The sequence below is a fragment of the Rhinolophus sinicus genome, linkage group LG12 (genome assembly GCF_036562045.2).
Source record: "Rhinolophus sinicus isolate RSC01 linkage group LG12, ASM3656204v1, whole genome shotgun sequence".
NCBI classification, from domain to species: domain Eukaryota; kingdom Metazoa; phylum Chordata; class Mammalia; order Chiroptera; family Rhinolophidae; genus Rhinolophus; species Rhinolophus sinicus.
Window position 1 is genome coordinate 3,260,950 of NC_133761.1, and position 22,291 is coordinate 3,283,240.

At 48.4% G+C, this 22,291-nt stretch overlaps 1 protein-coding gene across 3 annotated transcripts in view; it reads left to right on the forward strand.

Annotated features, from left to right (window-relative positions):
• The first annotated feature begins 338 nt into the window (after nucleotides 1-338).
• Nucleotides 339-22,291, forward strand: part of FAM135B (family with sequence similarity 135 member B) — a 171,754-nt gene continuing 149,801 nt past the window's right edge. Inside the window, exon 1 of one of the 3 annotated variants that reach the window (XM_019724323.2) lies at nucleotides 339-923. The gene's annotated coding sequence lies outside the window, so the exon portion shown is untranslated. The remainder of the gene's footprint in view (nucleotides 924-22,291) is intronic. The other 2 variants (XM_019724341.2, XM_074316296.1) reach the window with 2 other exon arrangements.

The window sequence follows — 22,291 nt, forward strand, 5'->3', positions numbered from 1 at the left end:
GACATCTACTGGGTTGCCTCTGGCCCCTCTTAAAAGTTTAACGTCCCTCCCCCACTGGGGGGGGGTAACCTCGCCTCTCCCGGGGGTCTGGAAAGGACCCTTTGCTTTCCCCTGCACCCCAGTCTCCCAATCCCGGAGGGCAACTCCGGACCCCAAGGCAGAGTCTGAGCATGCTCAGGGCCGGGCGGGCTGGCGAGGCCGGTGGGCGTCGGGCCCGGCCGCTGGCGCCCCCAACAGGCCGAGCGGGCGAGCGGGCGGGGTTTGGCCTCTGGGCAGCCTGCCCGCCCCCACCCCACCTCCCCAGGCATCCGTCGCTGACTGGCCGCGCCAGGGGCCGAGGCTGGGGAGCGGGTGCTGCGCCTGCCCGCAGACGCGCAGGGAGGGCGGCACGCAGGGCTGCGGGGAGCGGGCGGGCAGCGGCCGGGCGCGCTCTGCAGGCCGCGAGGGCGCGCTGTGCGCTGCGCCGGGGTCTGGCCGCGTCCCGGCGCGGGTGGGAGAGGAGCAAGGGCGCCGAGGTGAGCAGAGCCCGGCAGGCCGGCCGCGCGCAGCCGCCGGTCGTGTCCCTTCTGCGAACCCGCTTCACCGTATTTACAACCCTGCCTCTTGGCCGGGTTGGCTGGGGCTGCCCGGAGGCCGCGGCCGGGCAGCTGTTGCGCTGAGAGGGGGCAGCTGCGGAGTTCCATTACCATAGCAACCGCATCAGCACCGCGGCGGCGGCGAAAGCAGCATCCTCGCTCCTCCTCCAGGCAGCCTCGCCGCCCCCCGGGACCTGAGTGAGACCCAGCTCTCAGGTGCCCGGACTCCGCGGTCCGCCCACCGCCGCTGCAAGTGTCGGCGGCTGGAGAAGGTGACAAGACGAGCACGAGGGACCCAGGAGCAGTGGCCTGAGGACTGACAGAGGGGAGCCCTGCAGTGGGAGACAGGTAGGTGAGAGCGCTCCGGGGTCGGCAGCTGCCAAACTCTCCTCTGTGGCAGTGACGTTTCTGGAAGCGTGGTTGCTAGTTGGATGGCTTTCTATTACTTAACAGGGATTCCGCCGTGAAATGTGGTTTATCTCCTTCTGTGTCCCCCAATCTCTCTATCCTTTAGTCTCCCGGCACACCTGGGCAGGTCTTGAGAGGGCAAGAGGGGAAATCCGATGTGATAGGTGGGGAGACGCTGGGTGAATGAGGTGGTCCCCGTAGAATCCCCCCCATGGAGGCTGAGGCAGACCAAGCCGGTCCTCTGAGCCCCTGAACCAGGGCCAGGTTCCCGAGAAGACCATGTAGGGGTGAAGGGGACAGTAGGAGCAATTCTGGGTGATCCATGCTGATCCAGAGACCTATTCTTGCTGTGGCTTGGCTGGGGACAGTGGGGGGGTGCTGCAGCTCAGCTATGACATGGAAAGGGACCAGAGCACACACCAGCCTTTGATCTGTAAAGTCAGCTTCAAAGCCAGCAGCTGGAAGGGCTACATAGACAAGGGAAGAACTCTTGCCGTTGTGGGACCCAGGGCGATGTCTGGAGTTTTCCCTAATTGTCTTTGGCTACTGGGGCTGGGGTGGGAATAGAAATAACAGTATTCACTAGCAGTCCAATGTCCCCTGCCTTTCTCCTCACCTCATTTCTAGCTCTCCCCACCCCCAATATTGCCAGCAAAACAAGACTGCAGGGAGTATAATAACACCCTTTGTCCCCTTGGCCACCCCCAGGGCTCCAGCCATTGGCAAACTATCCCACTTTCAGACAGCCAGAGAATTCCGCTTCAGTTCTCTGTTTGAACTAGGGAGGCATTGCTCTCCATCAGGTTTTGATGCGCTTGACATGAGAGATGTATCAGCGCCGAGAGGTACCTGGGCTGTCCACACAGAATGATGAATGGTGAACCTCGCCTGCAGGCCAGAGAGGGGGGCAGAGGTTTGGGCGTGATTCCAGACCCAGCTCAGCAGGTGCCAGGGCCCCAGAAGAACATAGAGACGGGAGATAAAGTTAGGTGAAGAATTTGGGTCTAAAGGCTCTTGCATACAGGGAAGTGGGTCTCTGGGTAATTTCCAGGATGGGCAGCCATTGACTTTTCTAGGGGTCTCTCTTTATACGCTGGTCTCAGGGGACAGCGGTAAGTCCAGTTAAAAGGCCATGTTCTTTAATTGGGCTGTTAATTTATGCTGTAGTTACGTTGCCTGAGGGAATGTGATTTGACCAGCATTACATCTGAGATTCATGTCAAAATGAGGATGATATTGTTGTATTCCAGGCAGATGGGAAGGTGTAGAGAAAGGATAAGATTTGGGAGTCAGCAAACATGGATGTGAGTTCTGATCTCCTTGTATACTTGCCGTGTGACCTTGACTGGTGTTGCCTCACCGAGACTCCTTTCTCGCATCCGTAGAATGGGGATATTAGCAGTTCTTGCAGACTCCCAGGTTCCGGTGACAATTGAGTGGGATGATGGAGAGGTTGGGTGGGGAGGGGCTTTTCAAAACCTAACATGCTGTGCTAATAAGAGGAATTAGCGTTCTTTTCTAAAGAAGCTCTTTTCCTCAGATCAGCAAATCCTTAAACAGACATCAGCTATGAAATGGGAGTAACAATATTGGTCCGTGACTCACAGTTGAAATGCTGTAATCTAGTCCAAGATACACTCAGGGAAATCTAAAGAGGTTTTTAACAGGGGAAAACACAGCATGTCACTGTCCTCGCTTACAAATAGCGAAGGTCAAGGGCTTTGCCATCAGAGGCAGCACTCATCCAGTTTGGGAACATTGAGGTCTGCTCACCGTGGGGTTGGGCTAAGCATTTAATAATGTAAGCAGGGTTTGCACATAGTGGGGACTTATATGTCGGGCACACTGTGAGCTCCTTGTAGGCAAGATTCAACTTCATCCAACGCTGCTCCGTAATGCCAGGTGTTTGCTTAATGTTTGCCCGGTTTGACTGAATGCTTGCAGCTTGACTGTCATTGCCAGGGGGCCCACAGTTTCTGGGCTTACACTACGCCCTGCTCTTTTGTACCCCTGCTTGTGCTCCCGTGGGTCTCTGCCGAGAGTGACCATTTCTCACTTCCCACTTTCCTTCATGACCCAATTCAAATGCCCCTTCCTCCGGGCAGCCTTCCTGGGCCCCCCATTCTCTGCTTCTGTAGCACTTTGGACCTGTTCTGTGACAGCCTGTGCTGTGTCATGTGGACGTTGCTTGCTCACGTGCCTGTCCCCTCTCTAGAGTTCATGCTTTATGAGGGCAGGCACCTAGGCCTGTCCCACCAGGGCTGTGGCCCCAGCACCTGGTACAGCGACTGCCACGTGAGTGGTGGTTGAATGAGTGAAAAAGCCTTACCCGCACCGCGCCCGGGTTGCACCAGGGCTGACCTGGCTGCCTGCCTGCCTCTCAGGCTGTGCGCACAGACGCAAGGTGTTCCCTGCGCTCTCGTGTGTGGTTGGGGCCAATCCACTGAAGCAGAGTGGAGACTTCAATACATACTTTGCCTTCAAAGTCTCTCTCTCTTTTTTATTTTTCAAGTTGGGTACTTTAGAATAACTAATCTGTGTTGAATAGCCTTCATGTAACATTTGCTGAAAACATCTGATGGAATATTTTAAACTTAAAATGTACTTTTCTTCCTTTAATTTCTTTACTTGATTTCAGCTTCCAGTATAGTGGGAAAGCAGGTAGATTGGGTTAAGAAAACCTAGATCTGAATCCTGGTTTTAAGGGGACCCAGAACCAGGACACTTGACTTCCTTGTGCCTCAGTTTCCTCGGAGTAAATGAATAGCTGTGCAGTAAAACCAGTTCACAAACTGTAAAGTACTCTACCGAATAAATTATTTACTTCCCATAATTTGTTTTTGTCCTGAAAATGAGCAAATTCTCTGTGTGATTACACAGCCTCAGACACGAGGGGCTGTGCATTGTGGCTCCTTCCACGTACTATCTCTGTGTCACCATCAGTAAGTCACTTTGCCCCCTCAGCCATTGCCTCATCTGCGTGCCATGGTAATGACAGCTACCTTTCAAGATGGGTTGAGGTACCATATGTTAAGTCAAGTGCCATACCTGGCACTTAACACGTGATATCCGTAATTTCCAAATGATAGATATAGTTGCCCATAATAGAAGTTCCCAGAGTTTTTGAAATGCCCAATACATATTCTCCCTTTATATTACCTATGAGAGAGAGAGAGAATATGAATGGGGGAGAGGATATTAAGAGGGTCCTGGGAGACCCCGTTCCCGGAAGCCCCTCCTCATGTGAGACTCCACGAGGAAGTAGAGAAAGCTAAACATTTAGGTTCAGTCACGAGTCCCACTTCAGCTCTGATGCTAACTGCTTCCAGGTCTGACAATCAGCCTCCTCACCTTTCTGGGCCTCAGTTTCTTCATCTGTAAAAGGCCTGGCAGATTTCAGTGGCCCAGTCTAGCTCTGTTTTCCATACACTAATCACTGTTCCTTGTCACCAAGGTCCATCTGTGTCCCTCTGGCTGTCCTTTGGGGCAGAACTCATCACCTGCCCACACTTTACATTTCAAGGCACCATCTACCCATATCCCCAGTGCCATGTTTCTTCTCTTTAGACTTGTCCCCAGTTTAGAAGCCCAGAGAGCCCAAGATGATTGTGGGACTTAGGAAGTTGGTCAATACCTCATGGCATCTCTCCTTGTCCCAGGCAATTTTTATCTGACCACAGGCAAAACACTCCACTGCTCTGTCCATCTGGAACCTCTTCCCTCATTCCAATCAGAAGAAACTGGGTGGATGAAGCCTGATGTCACCAGAGAGACATGGAGGGCACGCACTGGCATCTCTAATATTCACTGAGCTTTCCGGACCCAGGGTTGCTCACTAGTGTCAGGTGTTCAAACACAAACCATTCTAGGCACCTGCACACCAGTCTCGGGTGATTCCTGAGGGGGGTTGCAGCATAATAATTATGAGGCAGAAGTACAGTCCCCACGGTCCCATTGAATCCAGAGATAAAAGCAATGTATTTTTGGACAGTTGTTCTTAACTCAGCTTATTTCAAGGATCGCTTTGAGCATCCAATGAAATTTACGTTCGTGCTTTTCAGAAAACCCTATCCGAGGGGTTATGGATCCCTAAAGTCCCCTCAGGGACCCTAGCTAAGAATACCTGTTCCTGCAGAGGGACTGAGCCTGCAAACATCCGTGCGTGGGTACCACAGGGCAGTGGGTTCTCTGGTGAAACCTGAGATAGCAGGTGCCCAGGTTTTCCATGAAGCGGCCCTCATGTAAATGAAAGCACCGTCTAGGATGAGATGCCTTTTAGAGTGAGGCAGACGTGGGTTCGAATTCCCGTTCTAACTGGAGTGACCAACTTGTCTCTTTTTTCTTGGGACTGTTCCGATTTGAAAACTGAAAGTTTTCAGGGAACCCCTTCAGTCCTGGAAACCCAGGTTGGTTGGTGACCCTTGTTCTGACATTTGTTAGCCATGTGACCCCAGAGAGTGATTTGGCCTGAGCAGAGTGGTCCCACCTGGTCCCTCAGCTCCTGCGATGTAGACCTACAGCTTACATCCTGAGATATAGAGTCTAAAATGGCTTCTGTCAAGTGATTGAGGGGGTGCTATCAGCTGAAATCTCAGAGGGAGTGAGGAAGGCAGAAATAGACAGGGGAGAAGACAGGCATAGATGTGGGTGCAGCCTCACCTAGTCTCAGTCTGATCACACGGGGACTTCTGGGGCGCACATGGTCTCCCCTGGTTTCCACCCTGCCACGAGTCTGATTCTGGGAGACATACCACCCAGGCAATTTCTGGGCAAAGGCGCTCCTATCAGGTGAGGAAAATTTTCAGGAGAATGGAGCAACGATGGGCTCCTATCAGCCAACACAACAGCTGTGTGATGGGCACGCCAGCCTGGTGGGGACCAGGGTGGGGCACAAATGGCGTCCACTACATTATTTTTGCTATTTCCACCAGAGACCCCCAAGTCTTCCTTTAACTGAATCCCCTACAGCTGTTGTTTTGGGGCTCATGACACTCAGGCATCCCATCCTCGGTTCCTCCTGAACCCTCCTCCCTAAGGGAGTCCCAGAAATAGACGATAAAAAGAGCTCCCTAAACTCTGTGATGTTTGGAACCCAAGGAGCCTGCTGTGGGTCCCCCCTGTATTTATCTGCACCCTCTTCTGCTCCTCTTGAAAGCCTCACCGGTCAGGTTGCAGGAGGGTGCCAGCGACACCTGCTCCCCCCAGCCTGACCACACGCACTGGTCTTCAGTCACACTGTGCCCTCCAGTCACTCATCCTTCCTGCGCCTGGACCTTGGTTTTTCTCACCCCACCAGGACCCGCCGTTGTCTTGGATGCCTCCGGAGTTCAGCTAAATGACCCCTGGAGCACTTTGGTTTGCACCTTCTCAGCCACGCACATCACACGGGTTATATGCGAGCTATCGAATGTAGCCCACGCTCCTGGCTTGCTTGCTAAAATGGCCCCTTATTGTTATTCACTGATTTCATGGAAACCTCTGGCCAGTGAGCTCTTCTCTTCTCTCAATTCATTGGCCCATTTTTTGTCACTCTTATCCTGACTCCACATGGCGTCCCTGCTGTGCAATACTGTTCCCAATGATCTAGTCACAGCCTCAGCTTCTCTCTAGGTTATTGTACGTTACTTTACCTGTATCGACCTTAGTTTCTTTAACTCTAAAACAGTGATAACGGGCAACCATTAGGAATTTTGAATGAAAATCAAATGAAAAAGATAAATACAAATTCAAAAGTCTATTATAATACCTGGCTCACAGTAGGTGACTAATCAGTGTTTATTCCAATTAAAGATTAATCTGTATACTTTAATATCAACTCAGAGGTAGGTGACCTTGACATCCTACTATGAAAACTGAGGAACTTGGATGAGACTCTTCCTTGAATGGAACCTCTCTGTGGGGTGGACCAAGGGAGAGTCATCGGTAAAACCTTAGGATCCTGAATGAAGGAAACTTGGGGATACCCATGTCTTAGGCGTGTTTGGGGGCACCGAGGCGTGATCACACTCAGCAATAAGTCACATTCAGAAGTGTGACAGTGAGTCACACTTACAGACTAAATTACAGTCCGTAAACTGCTGAAATAAGGCAAGGGACTGTAATTTCTAAAATAAGTTATATCAGAAATTGCTAAAGTTAAAGTATTTGGTGTTTTAAGGGTTTGGTATCAGTTTTCTGGAAAATTGATTTCTGGCAATCATCATTCAGGGAAAGTGTACCTGACAGAACTGGTGGTTTTGTGAAATCTTGTTGATTTTAATTCAGAATATACAATGCACTGAAGAATAAATTGCCTCTTCTTAGTTTGTTTAAAGGAAGTCTTTAAAGATAAGATTATCCTTGGCAACTTGTGCCCAAGGTAGAATATCAAGCTCAGTGTTTTAACGGGCTGGCTTGTGTTGGCATTTTGGGAGAATAAAATGTATATTAATATAATTGCTTCTGAATAATAGAATGAGATTTCCTTTTATCCCCCCCTCTTCTTTGCAAAAACATGTGGGTACTGGAGCCAAAAAAAGAAGGTCATCAGTTGTGTTTAAGTGACAGGTTGGGGTTGAATTATGTGGCAGTGCCAATGAGAAGGGACAGCAAGCTCTTTGTAAGCACCTACTACGTGCCAGTGACTGTAGGAAGTACTTCCCTGGTGACGCTTTTGTTTGTGTTCACCCAGGAGTTCTCACTGGCCCTGTTTAAAGCTGAGGGGACCAAGGCACAGGAAAGAATTTGCTCACAGTCTCACAGCTGGCAAGAGGGGAGCCCGAACCTGACCCCCAAATTGGTCCGATCCCAGAGAATATCCCTTCTCAGCCTCCCTGGAAGTGTCCCTTGTGAAGGGCATTCAAAATTCAGCTATAGGTCATAAAAACAAAACAAAACAAAACTCAGAAACTATTTAGTCAAAAGATATGGCTTTTAACCACTCGTGTGTGGATTTGGGAAAGTGATTGAGCTTCTGTTTGACTTGGAGTATGAAAGGGTGAGGGGCTTATTTATTTGATGATTTTTAATGTCCCATCTGCTTCCAACATCTTTTGATTCTGAAATATGCATGAAAAGCTGCAAGCACGTAAAGACACTTTGTAGAATTAGGAGCCTGCATAGGTTAAAAAGAAAAGAACAGAAATCCAGGGCAATCTATGCCCTCCCTACTGCTAATCAAAATTTTAGATGTTTACCTTTCCACTTTATACTTTATTGATGAGCTTGAACCAAAATGAGAGAAAACACACTTACTAAAATTGCAGATCCATCTTTTCTGCTCTGTGGTTTAATTGAGTGTCTCCCTGGATGTGTTATTCAAAATTCAGTGACTAATGGATGTGTCAGAATTTCTGGGATGTTAATGTAATGTATCATATAGATCTAAACTTAAAATCAATATGTTACTTGAAGATGCATCTCATTGGGGCCGGCCTGGTGGCTCAGGCGGTTAGAGCTCCGTGCTCCTAACGCCGAAGGCTGCCGGTTCGATTCCCACACGGGCCAGTGGGCTCTCCACCACAAGGTTGCCAGTTCAATTCCTCGACTCCCGCAAGGGATGGTGGGTAGCGCCCCCTGCAACTAAGATTGAACACGGCACCTTGAGCTAAGCTGCCGTTGAGCTCCCGGATGGCTCAGTTGGTTGGAGCACGTCCTCTCAACCACAAGGTTGCCGGTTCAACTCCCACAAGCAATGGTGGGCTGTGTCCCCTGCAACTAGCAACGACAACTGGACCTGGAGTTGAGCTGCACCCTCCACAACTAAGACTGAAAGGACAACAACTTGAAGCTAAATGGCACCCTCCACAACTAAGATTGAAAGGACAACAACTTGACTTGGAAAAAAGGCCTGGAAGTACACACTGTTCCCCAGTAAAGTCCTGTTCCCCTTCTCCAATAAAATCTTAAAAAAAAAAGATGCATCTCATTTTAAGTTATAACTGAGGCTGAGCTGGCACCCAGTGGCATGTAATGTGGGGCTCGTCTAGACTGACAGCAGGAATGAAGGATGTGCGTCAGGCTGGATGTTTCCTTTGCAGGAAGCTTGAGGGTGAGGGGTCCCCAAAGGGGGGGGGGGCTGGTTGGTTCATTTGTGATTTTAGCACAATGTGCTGTTGGCCCTCACACACACACACCCCAGTTGTCATCTCTTTGGCAAAGCCGTTCCCAACCCTCTGACGGTCAAATTGCTCGTCTTCCTCTGGCCTCCCACAGTGGCTGGGCTTAGCTTGACCACAGCATCAAAGCTCAAGAGGCTGTTGAGTGGGAAGGTTGTGCTCTGTCAAAGCCTCGCTCTGCTGCTGGTTAATGCTGTGCCAGGCCATTCAACTCGCTTCAGTTCAACTTCTTCATTTATGAAAATGGGATTAAAAAGAAAGCACCTCCTCAGGTTATTGTGGGGATTAAAGAACAAATGCAAGTGAACTGATTAAAATGGGTTTAGCACTTAGCAAGGACACAGCATGCATTACCTCCTGCACGTTAAACACTGATTTAGGCCCTTCTCTGCCTCTTTCTTGGGGCAGTGAGGTGATTTTCAACTTTACATTCATGGTGCCTGAAACACAGTTTCATTCATTTATTGGACCAACATTCACTAAAGCACCTAAGTGCAGACACTGTGTTGGCACAGGTTTTGCAGGAAAAAGCAGTTTATTGAGTCACTGGATGGATGGATGGATGGATGGATGGATGGATGGATGGTGATGGATGGGTGGATGGTGGGGGGGTGGATGGATGGATGGTGGGTGAGTGCTGAAAGAGTTAAATCATATATTTTTTTGGTGAAAGTGTGGCTGTTTTTGGACATTCTACTTGATGGTGAAAATGTAAAATGAGGAGACCCAGTGTGAGTGGCTAAGGAAACAAACTCTGGAGCCAGATAACGGGATTTAATCCCAGCTTTACCATTGGCCTTCATCAGGGTTCTTCACCGAGATGTCTAGGCATGAGTTCTCGCATCAAAAAATGAAAATAATATGATGCCTGCGACATGGGATGTTTTGGGGATTAAATGAGCTAATGTATAGAAAGTGTGTAAACAGTGGCTGGCACGCACAAGCCCTATAAGTGTAGGCACTAAACGCTATGACTGTCAGGTAGGGCCTGGGACCAGCTACATAGCTTACAGGACCCAGTGCAAAATGAAAACTTGGGGCCCTTGTAAAGGATTATCATTAACATCCAGATGGTGACAGCAGAGCGTGTAGCCACGCACAGGGGTCTTCTAAGCATGGCACTGGGCCCTGTGTGACTGAATAGGTGACATCCTTGTAGAGCCAGTCCCAATAGGACCCTTTTACCCTGAATTCCAGAAGCTGTCAAGGATGGCAGGCATTTCCTGAGCAGGTTTCCCAGGCCCTTTCTGTCCCTGTGCCTACTCTGTGTGTCTCTCCCCCTTGGCCATCCTGTGTGCCATGTCATTCCCCAGGCACTTTAGAAAGAAGGCAGGTGTCAGCTCCACAGCCCACGTTAATGCCCCCTCTACAGCAGTGACACTTGTCTCTTCCCCCTCCGTCCTCTTCAGTCTGGGAATCTCTTTGTATCTTTTGGTCGCAGCTCAAGCATGGACTCTGATGCCGAATGGACCATTTAGCCGCTCAGCTGGTCCTGTAGCCTGTGTGGGCGTCTGTCATGGACCCAGTGGATCTCACACGCTCCTATGGACTGTGAGCTCCTCCAGGCGGGGGGTGACTGTGTATCTTGTAGCCTAGCCAATGCCTGGCTCCTCCCTTCATCTTTGGACAGTCAGTGGGGGCCCTGGCATGGTCAGGTGCACGACCCCACGGCGAGGTCTTGCTTCCTGGAGGGAGTGGTTCCCTTAAGGAGCCAGGCGAGGGCACTTGCATAGACACTGCACTGGATGGGACAGAAACAACAGCAGAGTAGAGGTTACACGTCACAGCATGTAGGGCCACCTCTCATCTTAGGGCGTGAGCACAGGCTGGCTGGGGTTAAGGTTGCCCAGCCTGGTGGGCACAGTGGGTGCGGTGGGAGCAGGGCAGAAGGGCTGGATGCCCACAGCTGTACTAAGGCACACCCAGCCTAAGCAGTGGTCCACGGCACAGAATGGAGCAGCCATCGGTCCGTTGGTGGCTTCCCCACAACCTGTTCAGTTAGGATTGTATTGTACAACCTGAATACGACAGCCCACGGAAACAGGCTGATCCCTTGTGAAAGCGCAGATGTCATGCAACCGACACCTGAAGTTACATCAAGACTCCTGGGGCTCTGGGCTTCCCTCTCAGTCAGCAGCACAGATGAGGGCTGCTCGCCCAGCCAGGCTGCCCTGACTTGAGCCCCGGCTGTGAAGACCACTCACTGCTCCCCAGCCCTCACCCGTCCCAGACAGCCCCCCTGGAAGTGCCACAGGAAGATAAATGTTCCAGAATGGTGAATCCATAGCAAAACTCCCGGAGACCCACGGGCGTCCAGCTTTCCAACCAACAGCACATTGTGTAGCCGTGTTAATATTCACCCGGTTCTTCCCGCACAGTTAGTCCCACTGGGAACCGCCTGCTCAGAAACCGGCCATCTCCAGCGGGCAGCCCTGAGCCTGCCTCACAGGGTGAGGTCCAGGGGATTACCTTCGGGAGTGATGACGGTGGGAAAACCAGGTACCCGCGCTATCGTTTAGTTCTGCGTGATCTGGGGCTGGGACATCACAGTGCTTTATAATGTAGCACCAAGAATAAAACAGCTGGATTTCACTTCATTTATTCATCCAGAAGATGTTACTGAGCACCTACGTCGGGTCAAGTCCAATTCTGATGATACAAAGATACAATTGTCATCGTCATCGTCACCACCATCATCCCAGTAGCTAATGTTCACTGAACTTTTGTAGCAGACTCTGTCCACGTGATCACATTTAATCCACTAGATGCCCACCTCTGGGAATCCCATTTTCACCTGGTTGCTCACACACCTGAGGGTGGGCCCTTGTTACACCAGCACGCTGCCCCTCGGGGTGTGTCAGGTGGCGGCCCTCAGGCTCTGTCTGTTTTACAGGTAAGTAAGTTAGAGAGGATCCAGGTGCCAGCTTCAGCAGGTAGAGGTAGCAGACTTAACCCTAACCACGCTGAATGCCTGACCTGGAAAGTTGACGCAGTGGCCAGATTTCTGATGCAGAAGAGGACAGACATTTGCTAACCCTCTGCCCAGAGCCCTTTAATTTGCAGGCTCCTGGAAAGCATGGGCGGGTTTTGTTGGTAGTGGGGTACCTAGATTGGGGCTTTTATTTGGGAATGACTCCTCGGCTCTGTGGTGGATTGGTTAGATAGGCCGTGGTGGGCCCGTGTAAGTAGGTGGTATTTTGTTCATTTTTACTGCTTTATTTCTAGAGCAGTGTGAGGTTCACAGCAAAAGTGAGCAGAACGTGCAGAGGCCCCATCCAGTACCACGGTGGTGGGTGGTGTGTGTGTTGCAGTCGGTGAGCTTGCACGGACACGTCCTTACCCGGAAGTCCGCAGTCAGCACCAGGGCTCCCTCTCGGGGGTGGTCATTCTATGGAATCACGTGGATCCACCATCAGAGGGTTATACAGTGTTTTCACTGCCTAAAAATTCCTCTGTGCTCTGACTATTCACCCATCCTCACCCACCAAGGCCCTGGAACCAGTGCTGTTTGTACTGTCTCCATACTTGGCCGTTTCCAGAATGTCGTGTAGCTGGGAGCATACAGTACGGAGGCTTCGGAGACTGGCTTCTTTCAATTACTGACATGCGTGGCAGTTTCCTCTGTGATTTTCATCACATGAATGACGGATACTGCTCAACACAGTGGGGACAGACAGAGAGCGAAGAAACCAGACCAAATCCTCTCTGTCACAGAGCTCAGATCTAGTGGAAGGAGTCAAGAGAAGAATTAAAGAAGGAGCCAGTAAATGTAATAGGAAGTGATGCAGCAAAATACACCATGGTGAGGGGTGTAGAAAAGTGCTGTTTCCGATAGAGTGGTCAGGGACAAAGACTGAATAAAGTTAGGAGGTGTGACCGGCTGTCTGTGGGAAGGACGATCCAGTGGAAGGAATGGAGACAAACGATGATTGAGATGCCATGTTCAGTCCTCACCAGGCCCTCAGAGAGCTTGCCTCCTTCATAGCTGGAACCACACAGAAAGAACTCGCGTAAACAGAGGGAGCTGTGATTAGGTCCCCCTGTGTTCTGGTCTCTGTACTCTCCACTTGGCCTTTTGTCACTGGTCCCTGGAGTCACGTGAGAGAGGTTGTGTTCTTATTCTCATTTTGCAGGAGAGGAGCTGAGGCTCCGCGAACAAATGATTTGCCCAAGGTGGCAGTCAGCGAGTGACAGAGCGGGAACGTGGCTGGAGTCTGGCTGGCTTCTAAGTCCTCACTTGGCTCCGCCATCTACACCACCGGTGGCCCTGGCAACACTGGCCATCGTGTGTTTATGGGGCAAATGTCAACTCATCTTCACTGGAAGGAGGGATCCAGGGCTTTTGATTTGTTCTCCATTGACTGGCCGACAGTTTGCATCCCTGAGACAAGTTGATGAAGTCAAATAAACACGTAATACTGATCTTTATGAAATGTGCATAAGAAATCCCTCCCAAGGCACCTCCTGTAGTTCTGCCATCTCCAGGGCTGGCTCATGTTTTCTGTTTATAGTTTTATGTGCGTTTACACAATGCTGAGACTGGATTAAAACAATAACGTTACAATTGAATAGAAAAGTTCTCTCTATATATATATCTCTTCCCCTCCTCCTCTCCCTGTTATTGTAGGGAGAAAAAGAAATACTCCAAAAATAACTACCAATTGGTCAAGAATAATTCTTTTCTTGTTTGTGTTCTCTGTTGGTTTTAATGGCACAGATGATGGCTGGTCTCCCGGCTGTATGCTAGTGAATGACCAGCATGCTGTTCTCATGGGCTCAAATAACTGCTCCCGTACCCAGAGTCTTCAGGAAATTGCTTTAATAGACGTTAGGCTGAATCTGATTCAAGCAATGGCTTTGACTCTTTAGAGTCAAATGTCCCCATTTCAAGAAGCAGCTAGGCTCGGAAGTGGTTATCAGAGTGTAGAACTCTCTGGTACATAGTTCCACGTAGAATGTGGGCTCTGTGGTGGAAGGGGCCACACAAGAGCCTGGAAAACTTGATCCAGACAGTTGCACCCAGGACGCCATGCTTTATCGTGCAGGTGCTGTGGATCCAAAGAAGAGTTTTAAGCAAGGGAATGACGTGACAAGATTTGAGATTTTCTGAGGGATTGTTCTGTGGCCGTGAAGGTGAGGCTTTGGGTTGCGTCAGGCTGGAAATAAGATCAGGACTTTGTATTTTGAGGCTTAGTTTCAGATTCTCCTACTGGATTCTTCTGTAAGCAGTTATGAGAAAAGCTGATCATACGATCAGTCTTATGTGAAACAGAAGGTGAAAACATTTCAAGCTAAGAAGAATTTAATTCAATTTCCATCCATTCTTATTTTTCTAAATGGTAGCAATTCATATTAACCACTGTGCTGATACCCCCATGCTCTGTCGTGGGCGCACAGAATCAGTAGACCCCTCGTAAAACGTGCTCGATCCCTTTGTTTTCAGGGAAGACACCACATGGCATGGACCAGTATACCGACTTCAACAGACCAATGAGCAGACAGAAACCATAACCCCCACACCCAGTAGCACCCAGGCCTGAAGCTTTCATAGTGTATGACTTGCATAGTGTATGACTCAAGCTGTCTGGCTGCTGGAGGAAAACACACACACACACACACACACACACACACACACACACACACACACCATGACCTTACTGCTCTCTTCTCTCTCCCATCCTTCACAGCCAGTCTTAACCCCATTGTCACCATTTTCTTACTTCTGATTTACTCTTTTCACACTGCACATGTCCCACTCACCAAGTAGCCTTCTAATGGCCACATTCATTGGAAACACTTCGCTCTTGAGGCCCTTGGAAGGGCGTCTATTTGAGTGACCATGCTGGCCATGTCTTCCTTCCATGAACCACTTCTGTACACCTTTTCATCCTGACTTCATGCTTCCCTTGATTTCTTCCCACCTGTTATGCAAGGATTCTCTTTTCCTTGTGTTGTGTGTCGCCTCTGTTTCTTTGCTTACTTCCTAAAGGCCATGTGTCTCTCTGGTATAAGCTTTGCTCCTTCAGTGTTTTTACGGAAAACATTAATCCTGAGGGTTCTCATCTAGGGTGTTCATTTACTCCCTGTAAGTTTCTGACTCTCAAATTTTGCTTGATCACTTTCTGCAAACCCATGTCTCCTGCTAGACTTCTCTAGAAACACATTATAGAGCACCTTAAACTCAACTTTCTCTTTTTTCACCCTCCCTTCTGACAATCGACGTTCGTAGTTCAGTGGGTAAATGGTACCTCCGTCCACTCATCTTCCTAAGCCAGAAGCAGAGTCATCCTTCCCATGGATGCCTCTCATCATCCCATCACCAGCCCATCGCTTTCCTCCTAAGCTTCCCCCGTCTTCACCTTCCCCGTCATGCCCCTGGCAAGGCCACCATCATCTCTCAGCTAAGTTGCAGTGTTGGCCTCCTAACTGATTTCCCCACGTGCACCAGCCACACCCCACACCCAGTGTGTGGCCCATTGAGGTTCTCAAAATGCAGGTGTGACCCTGTACTTCCCACCTCCCACCAGGAATCCTTCGAGGGCTTTCAGGTGCCACTGAGCTCGAGAGCAGGCGCTTCAGCACTTCCCGTGTTCGTGACGCTCTTGCCACCTCCCAACCCCTCCTTCTCTCTGACTCTTTGCTCTTCGGCTTCCCAAAGCACTGGTTTCCTGAGAGAGGCACACCTTCCAGGAATGCGTAAGAGACTTCATTGGAACAGACAGAAAACACTAGAACTTTTATTTATATTGTTTTCGTAATTTTAAAGTAAGAGATTGGGCTTTTTATACTTAATATTCTGCATGATATTGGTGCCCTCACCTGTTCACCTGAGAGCTGGTCACCTGCAGCCTGACAAGTGTCCTGAGGGAAGGGGCAACTCCTAACGAGGCAGGCTGGAGGGGTGTCCTGACTGTCCTTTCATATTCACTTTGTCTGACAGTCCGTCCTTTACAGGGTCCAGTTATGCACATTTGTAGGTTATAATATTTAGTTTCAATTAAAGAGCCCTCACAAAAGGAACAAGTGACGTTTAAATGTTCCTGCAAGGAAACCACAGATTGAACACAATGCTCATAATTAAAATATGAGTGAAAATCGAGTAGAAGCTTTTTCCAGCCACATTACAAGTTGAAAAACGCAGTTGATCTAATTGAATAATACAATAAATGTTAAAAATGCTATCAAGAAGACCATTTGATGTAGAGATTTACACTGACCTACATCCACTGGACTCTAAATATACTGAGACTTAAGTTATGGTTTAATGTATAAATATAAACGTACATAGAGTATGACGTGTGTGTGTGTGTGTGTGTGTGTGTGTGTGTGTAACACTGTACTAAAGCTGCACATATTCTCCTGTCCGAGGGCTTCTGCCTGAGATACAGCTGGCATCTTCCCACTTACGTCTTTAAGATTTCAGCTCCAATTTTATATCCTTCCCAGCAATTATCCTTATCTTAAATCTCCCATTTATTTCTGTAGTCATTTTATTACCTCCTTCATTAGCCTGCCTGCTCCGTGCGGAAGAGAACATACCTGCTTTTGCTAAGCTTTGCCCCTCCTCATATCCTGGATCCCCCCATCCTAGGTGTTGATTTAATAACTAGTGCATGAATGTGTCACTGCATACAGGCCAGGTGTTGCACTGCAGTTAATATTTTATTTTCCCAATCACTGCTGTCACTTGTAGAATATGCTTGGAGCTCTACGTCACCCATGGCTGTTAAAAAGCCAGTTAATAACATTCCCACCCCTTCTTCCCCCAGTGACATTAGGTAGCCTTGACGTGACGATGCAAAGATACTGCATCTGCTTATTCCAGCCCCGTATTTGTCCTGCCCTCCCTCCTTGCCTCAGAACATGAAATTATGTGGTTAAATGAGGAATCTCTGAGGCTTGAAGTTCTGGGGATCTGTATTCATCCCTTGGTATCAAGAAAAGTCCATTGTCCCCTTGTAATGGGTAGGCTTACGGCTTTCTTGCTTTCCTGCATGCCCCCTTTTCAGAGTCCCCACGTGGGGACTTTGTATTAAATGAGCTGCCACCTAAGTTACTTGGGTCTGTTTAGAGAAATGCCTTGTTACTGTAAAGAATTCCTGTCTTCCTTTTGCTAGGTCTAATCCTGACAGTTCCCTTTTAACCCTCTGTCATTTACGTCCTTAATTTCAGGAGCTTGATTACTTTTTGTTTCCCTCTGCTCTTTCGGACATGAGGAAACTATTCTAATTTTCACTTAGACCATTTTCTTATTTTTCTTTTCTTTTTTATTTTAAGTTTTGGAGTTTAAGAGGAGGCTTTCCTGTTAGCTCTGGCTGAGTCAAAAGCAAGTTCTAATAGAAGCAGGGAAAATGAGGACCCTGGTATTTAATGGGCAAACTTAAATATTGCAGGTAAATTTCAACACCGTATTCAAAAAGAAAAAAGCGTGAAAGGGGGAGAACAAAGAAAGTAATAGAGGTGGGATCAGAATGACATGGATTCCTTTGGGATTGGGAGAAGCAGTTTGAAAATTTCATTAGTAAAATGCGCACCCTTTCTTCTTTCCGTGGATAATGAGTCATGAAAAGCTAAAAGCTGAGTCAGAAGGCATGATAAAGTTGTTCCTCTCACTTTAGCTCCTTGACACATGTAAATAAAACAGTGTTAGAGGAATGGAATGCTTCCCTTACTAGGCAAGGAAAGCAAAAAGGGCTTTCAGGTACAAACTGCCTCAGTTTTGACACATGTCAGGTTCTGTGCATCCCAGAGGGGTGCACATACATTTTAGTATGAAAATTTCCAATCACCCAGAAAAGTTGAAAACAGGTGTGATGAATACACACATTTCCTACACCGAGATTTAACAGTTGTTAACATTTTGGCATGTTTGCTTTATCTACGTATGAACGTATGCATATTTTTCTAGATCTTTTGAAAATAAGTTGCAGAGTTCAAGACCATACAACCCAAATACTTCAGCATGTGTCACATAGGAAACCATATTACTATATGTGACTCCAGTGACATCATCACACTAAGAATAGGAATAATCTCCCATAGTGCCCTTCCATGACTAGTCCACGTTCGTATTTCTCCAATTGTTCAAGAAGGTTGTTGATGGCTATTTTTCTAAAAAACAGAATCCAAAGTGTATGCACATCTTTAAAAGCATTTAATAGACTTCATTTTTTTAAAGAGCAGTTTTAGATTCTCAGCAAAATCAAGAGAAAGTACAGAGATTTCCCATAAGCCTCCCGTCCCCTGCGTGCCTAGCCTTCCCAAGGAACAACATCCCCACCCGAGTGGTACATTTGTGACAGCTGATGACCCACCTTGACACGTCCTCGTCACCCAGAGTCCATACTTTGCATGATGGTTTGCCCTCGGTGTTGTACGTTCTCTGGGTTTGGACAGATTTGTAATCACCTGTATCCACTATTAGAGCATCATACAGAATCCTCTCACTGCCCTAAAAGTCTTCTGTGTCCCACCTGGTCATCCCTTCTTCCCATCGCATCCCTGACAACCACTGTCTCCATAGTTTTGCCTTTTCCAGAACGTCGGGTCATGCAGTGTCCTACAACTGGAATCCCACTGGATGTAGCCTTCTGTAGGTGACTTCTTTCACGTTGTATATGCATTTAAGGTGCCTCCATGTCATCGTGTGGCTTGGTGGCTCTGCAACTTTGCTCTTCTATAATATCGTGTGAGCTAGTCTGTATTTTTTGCCTATCCACATAAGCTTTAGGATCAGCTTGCCAGTATCTATAAAGTAATTTACTAGGATTTTGATTGGAATTGCATTGAATCTGTAGATCAAGGGGGGGAGAATTCACATTGTGACAATATTGAGTCTTACTCTCCACGGAATAGCTCTCAATTTAGTTCTCCTTTTATTTATTTCATCAAGAGTATTGCAATTTTCCTCATATAGATGTTGTACATATATTAGATTTGTACCTAAGTATTTAACTTTTCGGGTCCTACTGTTCTATGGAAAGTGAACAAATTGTCTGGTAGGCAGAGATGAATGGTAACGCTTGATAATTGCTGGATGAAATTCTCAATATGGAATAAGATAAGTGGTTGAAGGGTAGCAGAGTAAAAGTGGGGCCCCATTGGACACACAGGTATGTGCTAGAAATAGTATGCTGGGCTGTTTGGTTAAAGAGTGAAGACTTAGTCTGGCAGTTGAAAAAGAAAAAAATCACACACACACACACACACACACACACACACACTCACATCAGTTAGTGAAAGAATTGGGTCTCAATTCAGAGAGTGACGTCTCTCAGTGGAGATTAACAAGCTGCACCAAGTCCTTTGCTATATGACGTGACCAGGCCTGGTCCCTCAGATTTCTCTTCCCAGTTCTCCACCCAGAACATTGACTGTTTGAGAACATAGCCAGTTGTCTTACACACATTCCCACGTGCTGGAGTTTTCTGGTGGCTTTCTCATCACTTACCTTGATTCTTGGCTCCTGTATTTCAGAAACACTAAAAGTCAGATCTAAGGCAATACCATCCAATAGGACTTCAGTCATGAATAAAATGTCCTATGTGCATCGCTTAATGCGGGAACCATTCGCACATGTGGTTACCGAGCCCTTGACATTTGCTAGTACGTCTAAGGAAATGGGCTCTCCCTTTTATTTAATTAATTTAAACTTAAGTAATCACACGTGTCTCGCGGATCCAGGACTGGAGAGCATAGATCTTGGGGCCTGAATAAATTCAGGGTGAATATTTCTGTAAGAGGAATATAAAACATGCCTCTGGGATGCTTTAAATTTGTTTTGCAATTTTAAAGATTTTAGTTCTAGTCACCTGTAGGGCACAGCAGGGTTAAATTAATTAGCCACCAGTATAGAGTCGCATGTGATGAATTCCAGACTGCAGTTTTCAGCTTCTGCAGGTTTAGAGCACAGGCCAAATGCAGTCTTCTGATCAGTATTTAGGGGAAGACAGAGATCACATAGAACTTGGATGACCAAGGACTTAACTGGAGTTTGTCTTTCGAGTGAGGACATGAATTGACAGGAGGGACACTTTGTCACCATCTTTGGTTCTGGGATTTCTGCGAGGTCACCCCTCCTTGGACACATTTCCATGATGACACAACTGCCTGATCCTAAATCCGCAGAGCAAGGCATTTATACGTTTTCCACACACCTTGCTAAGGGAAGAAAACAATTTAACAACAGACATGATGCAGCAGGGACGCTCTTATCGCCTGAACTAGATGCCAATGAAACAAGCGGCCTGACATGTAGTTAACTTTATGTGGGAGCTTTAAACATGGAAAGATTTCTTACAAGCCACTCTAGTTGCATCGGCCTACATGTCTTAACTAGTATTACCTCTCGTTCCATAAGATACGACGTCATTCTTTGTTTTAGTTTCTTAATTCAGTTGTTCACTCATTCATTTCTCGAGCAAACACTCGTGAACGTAGCATCGTTCAGGGGCCGTCTGGGGGCTCCGTCCACTCTGGAGTCTCACACGAACCCTACACTCACCGGCCCATCTGATCGTAATTCCCTTTCCTGTGCGTTCGTTCCCACTCCCAGGCCTTTTCTAATCTCACATTCCACTTGCTTCATGCTCAGCCTGACACTGACCTGTTTCTCTCTCCTGACCGAGATTCTGACCCACTCTCTTTAATTGGGTCACAGAGCAGCCGTCTTATTTGTCATGACCCGTCTTAGTTTCAGAGCTGGAAAAGAGGTGTCCAGAGTGGGCCCAGTCTGTCTTCTCCTTGCCTCAATGGGGCTTTCCTGCCTATGAGCCAGGTGAACGTGGGCTGAGCAGGATGCTAGCTGTAGGCAGACTCAGGTGAGAGGAGAGCCTGGCTGTTTGCAGAGCTGGGCTCCTGGAGCCCCCACTGGCCGCATGTGGCTTCCTTGGGTGGAGAGGGGTTGGGCAGAGGCACAGGGCACTGCAGACAGCACCCAGATAGGCCTAGGAATGGAGACCGCGATTGTTGGTGGTTAGAACGGACCATGAGCAGGAAAGTGGAGCTCAGAGAGGCGGTCCCAGAGTGGAGAACAAAGCATCTGACGTGGGCAGCCCCGGCTTCCTCTTGTAACACCGCCTGTCACCTTGGGAGCCTATGGCAGAGGCATACACTTCCCACTCATTGATTGGGGTACAATGAAGCCCTCACAGGAAGGGGAAGATTCCGTGATGTGATGAGGCTGAAGGATGTCAGTGGGAGGCCAGGCACAGAGCTGGCACCAGGAAGGGGTTGTGGAGGGTGATGGGCAGATGGCATTTGGGGTGCAAAGTTCTGATACGTCCAGCTTCAATAGATGCCGCTCCCTCCCCCCACTTCAGGGCTCCCCACTCCGTGTCCCCACATTTCCTTGGATGCCCTGAGAGCCTGCCTCTGTCGGTGTATCCTTTTCTTTCCCAGCTTTCAAGTTGACAGATTGCCTCCTGGAACTGCAGACTCTAATTTTCCTAATTGCATAATTGCCCTCAAGCTTATGATTCCAGCTTGTTACTGTTTCCTCATTAATTGTTCTTTAAACAATGAGTACAGCTGGTAGTTTTTCCCAGCCTCTGAATGTATTCTTCTGCCGTCCTACATGGCCAGGTAAATTCTAAGTACCGAGGTACAGAAGGAGATGGTTTCCATCATGTTAACTGCCTCGGTCCAGGGCCTAGATGGGGTGTGATTCTGCCCGGGCACTTAATGCACAGTTAGAGCGTGTTTGGGTGCATTTTCTATGACACTTGTTTTTCTAGCGTCCTGGGCAGCAGGCCCACTGCCACCCAGCCCCACGGATCTCTGCGGCAATGATGGCAGACTATCCTGAAATCCTTCCATGCTGTTTTTTTCCGTGTCAGATTCGCACTGCAGCTTCAGCAAGCCTCCTGCCTCTCTTCCCTCCTTCCTGAGAACATTTGCCTCATCCTGAATTCTAAGGCTCAGTCTTCATGTGTTTGGAAAACACTGGAAGGGGCCCCCATCTGTGGTTGTTCCCGAGGCCAGAGGGCTGAGAGATGGAAATGAAACTCTTGCTTCAAAGGAGGTTTTCTTGGCATCCTGTGCCTGGGGGGCAGGCTTCTGAGACGTCCTTCTCAGGAGGTCTGGATGTGAGGGGGGGCTATTTGATGAGACCCTCCCAGGGAACTGGACAGAGCAGACCAAGGAAACGCCTACTCCTGCCTCCCTCTGAGCCCTTCCCGGCACCATGTCCACCTCCTCTGTCCTCGTGGTTGA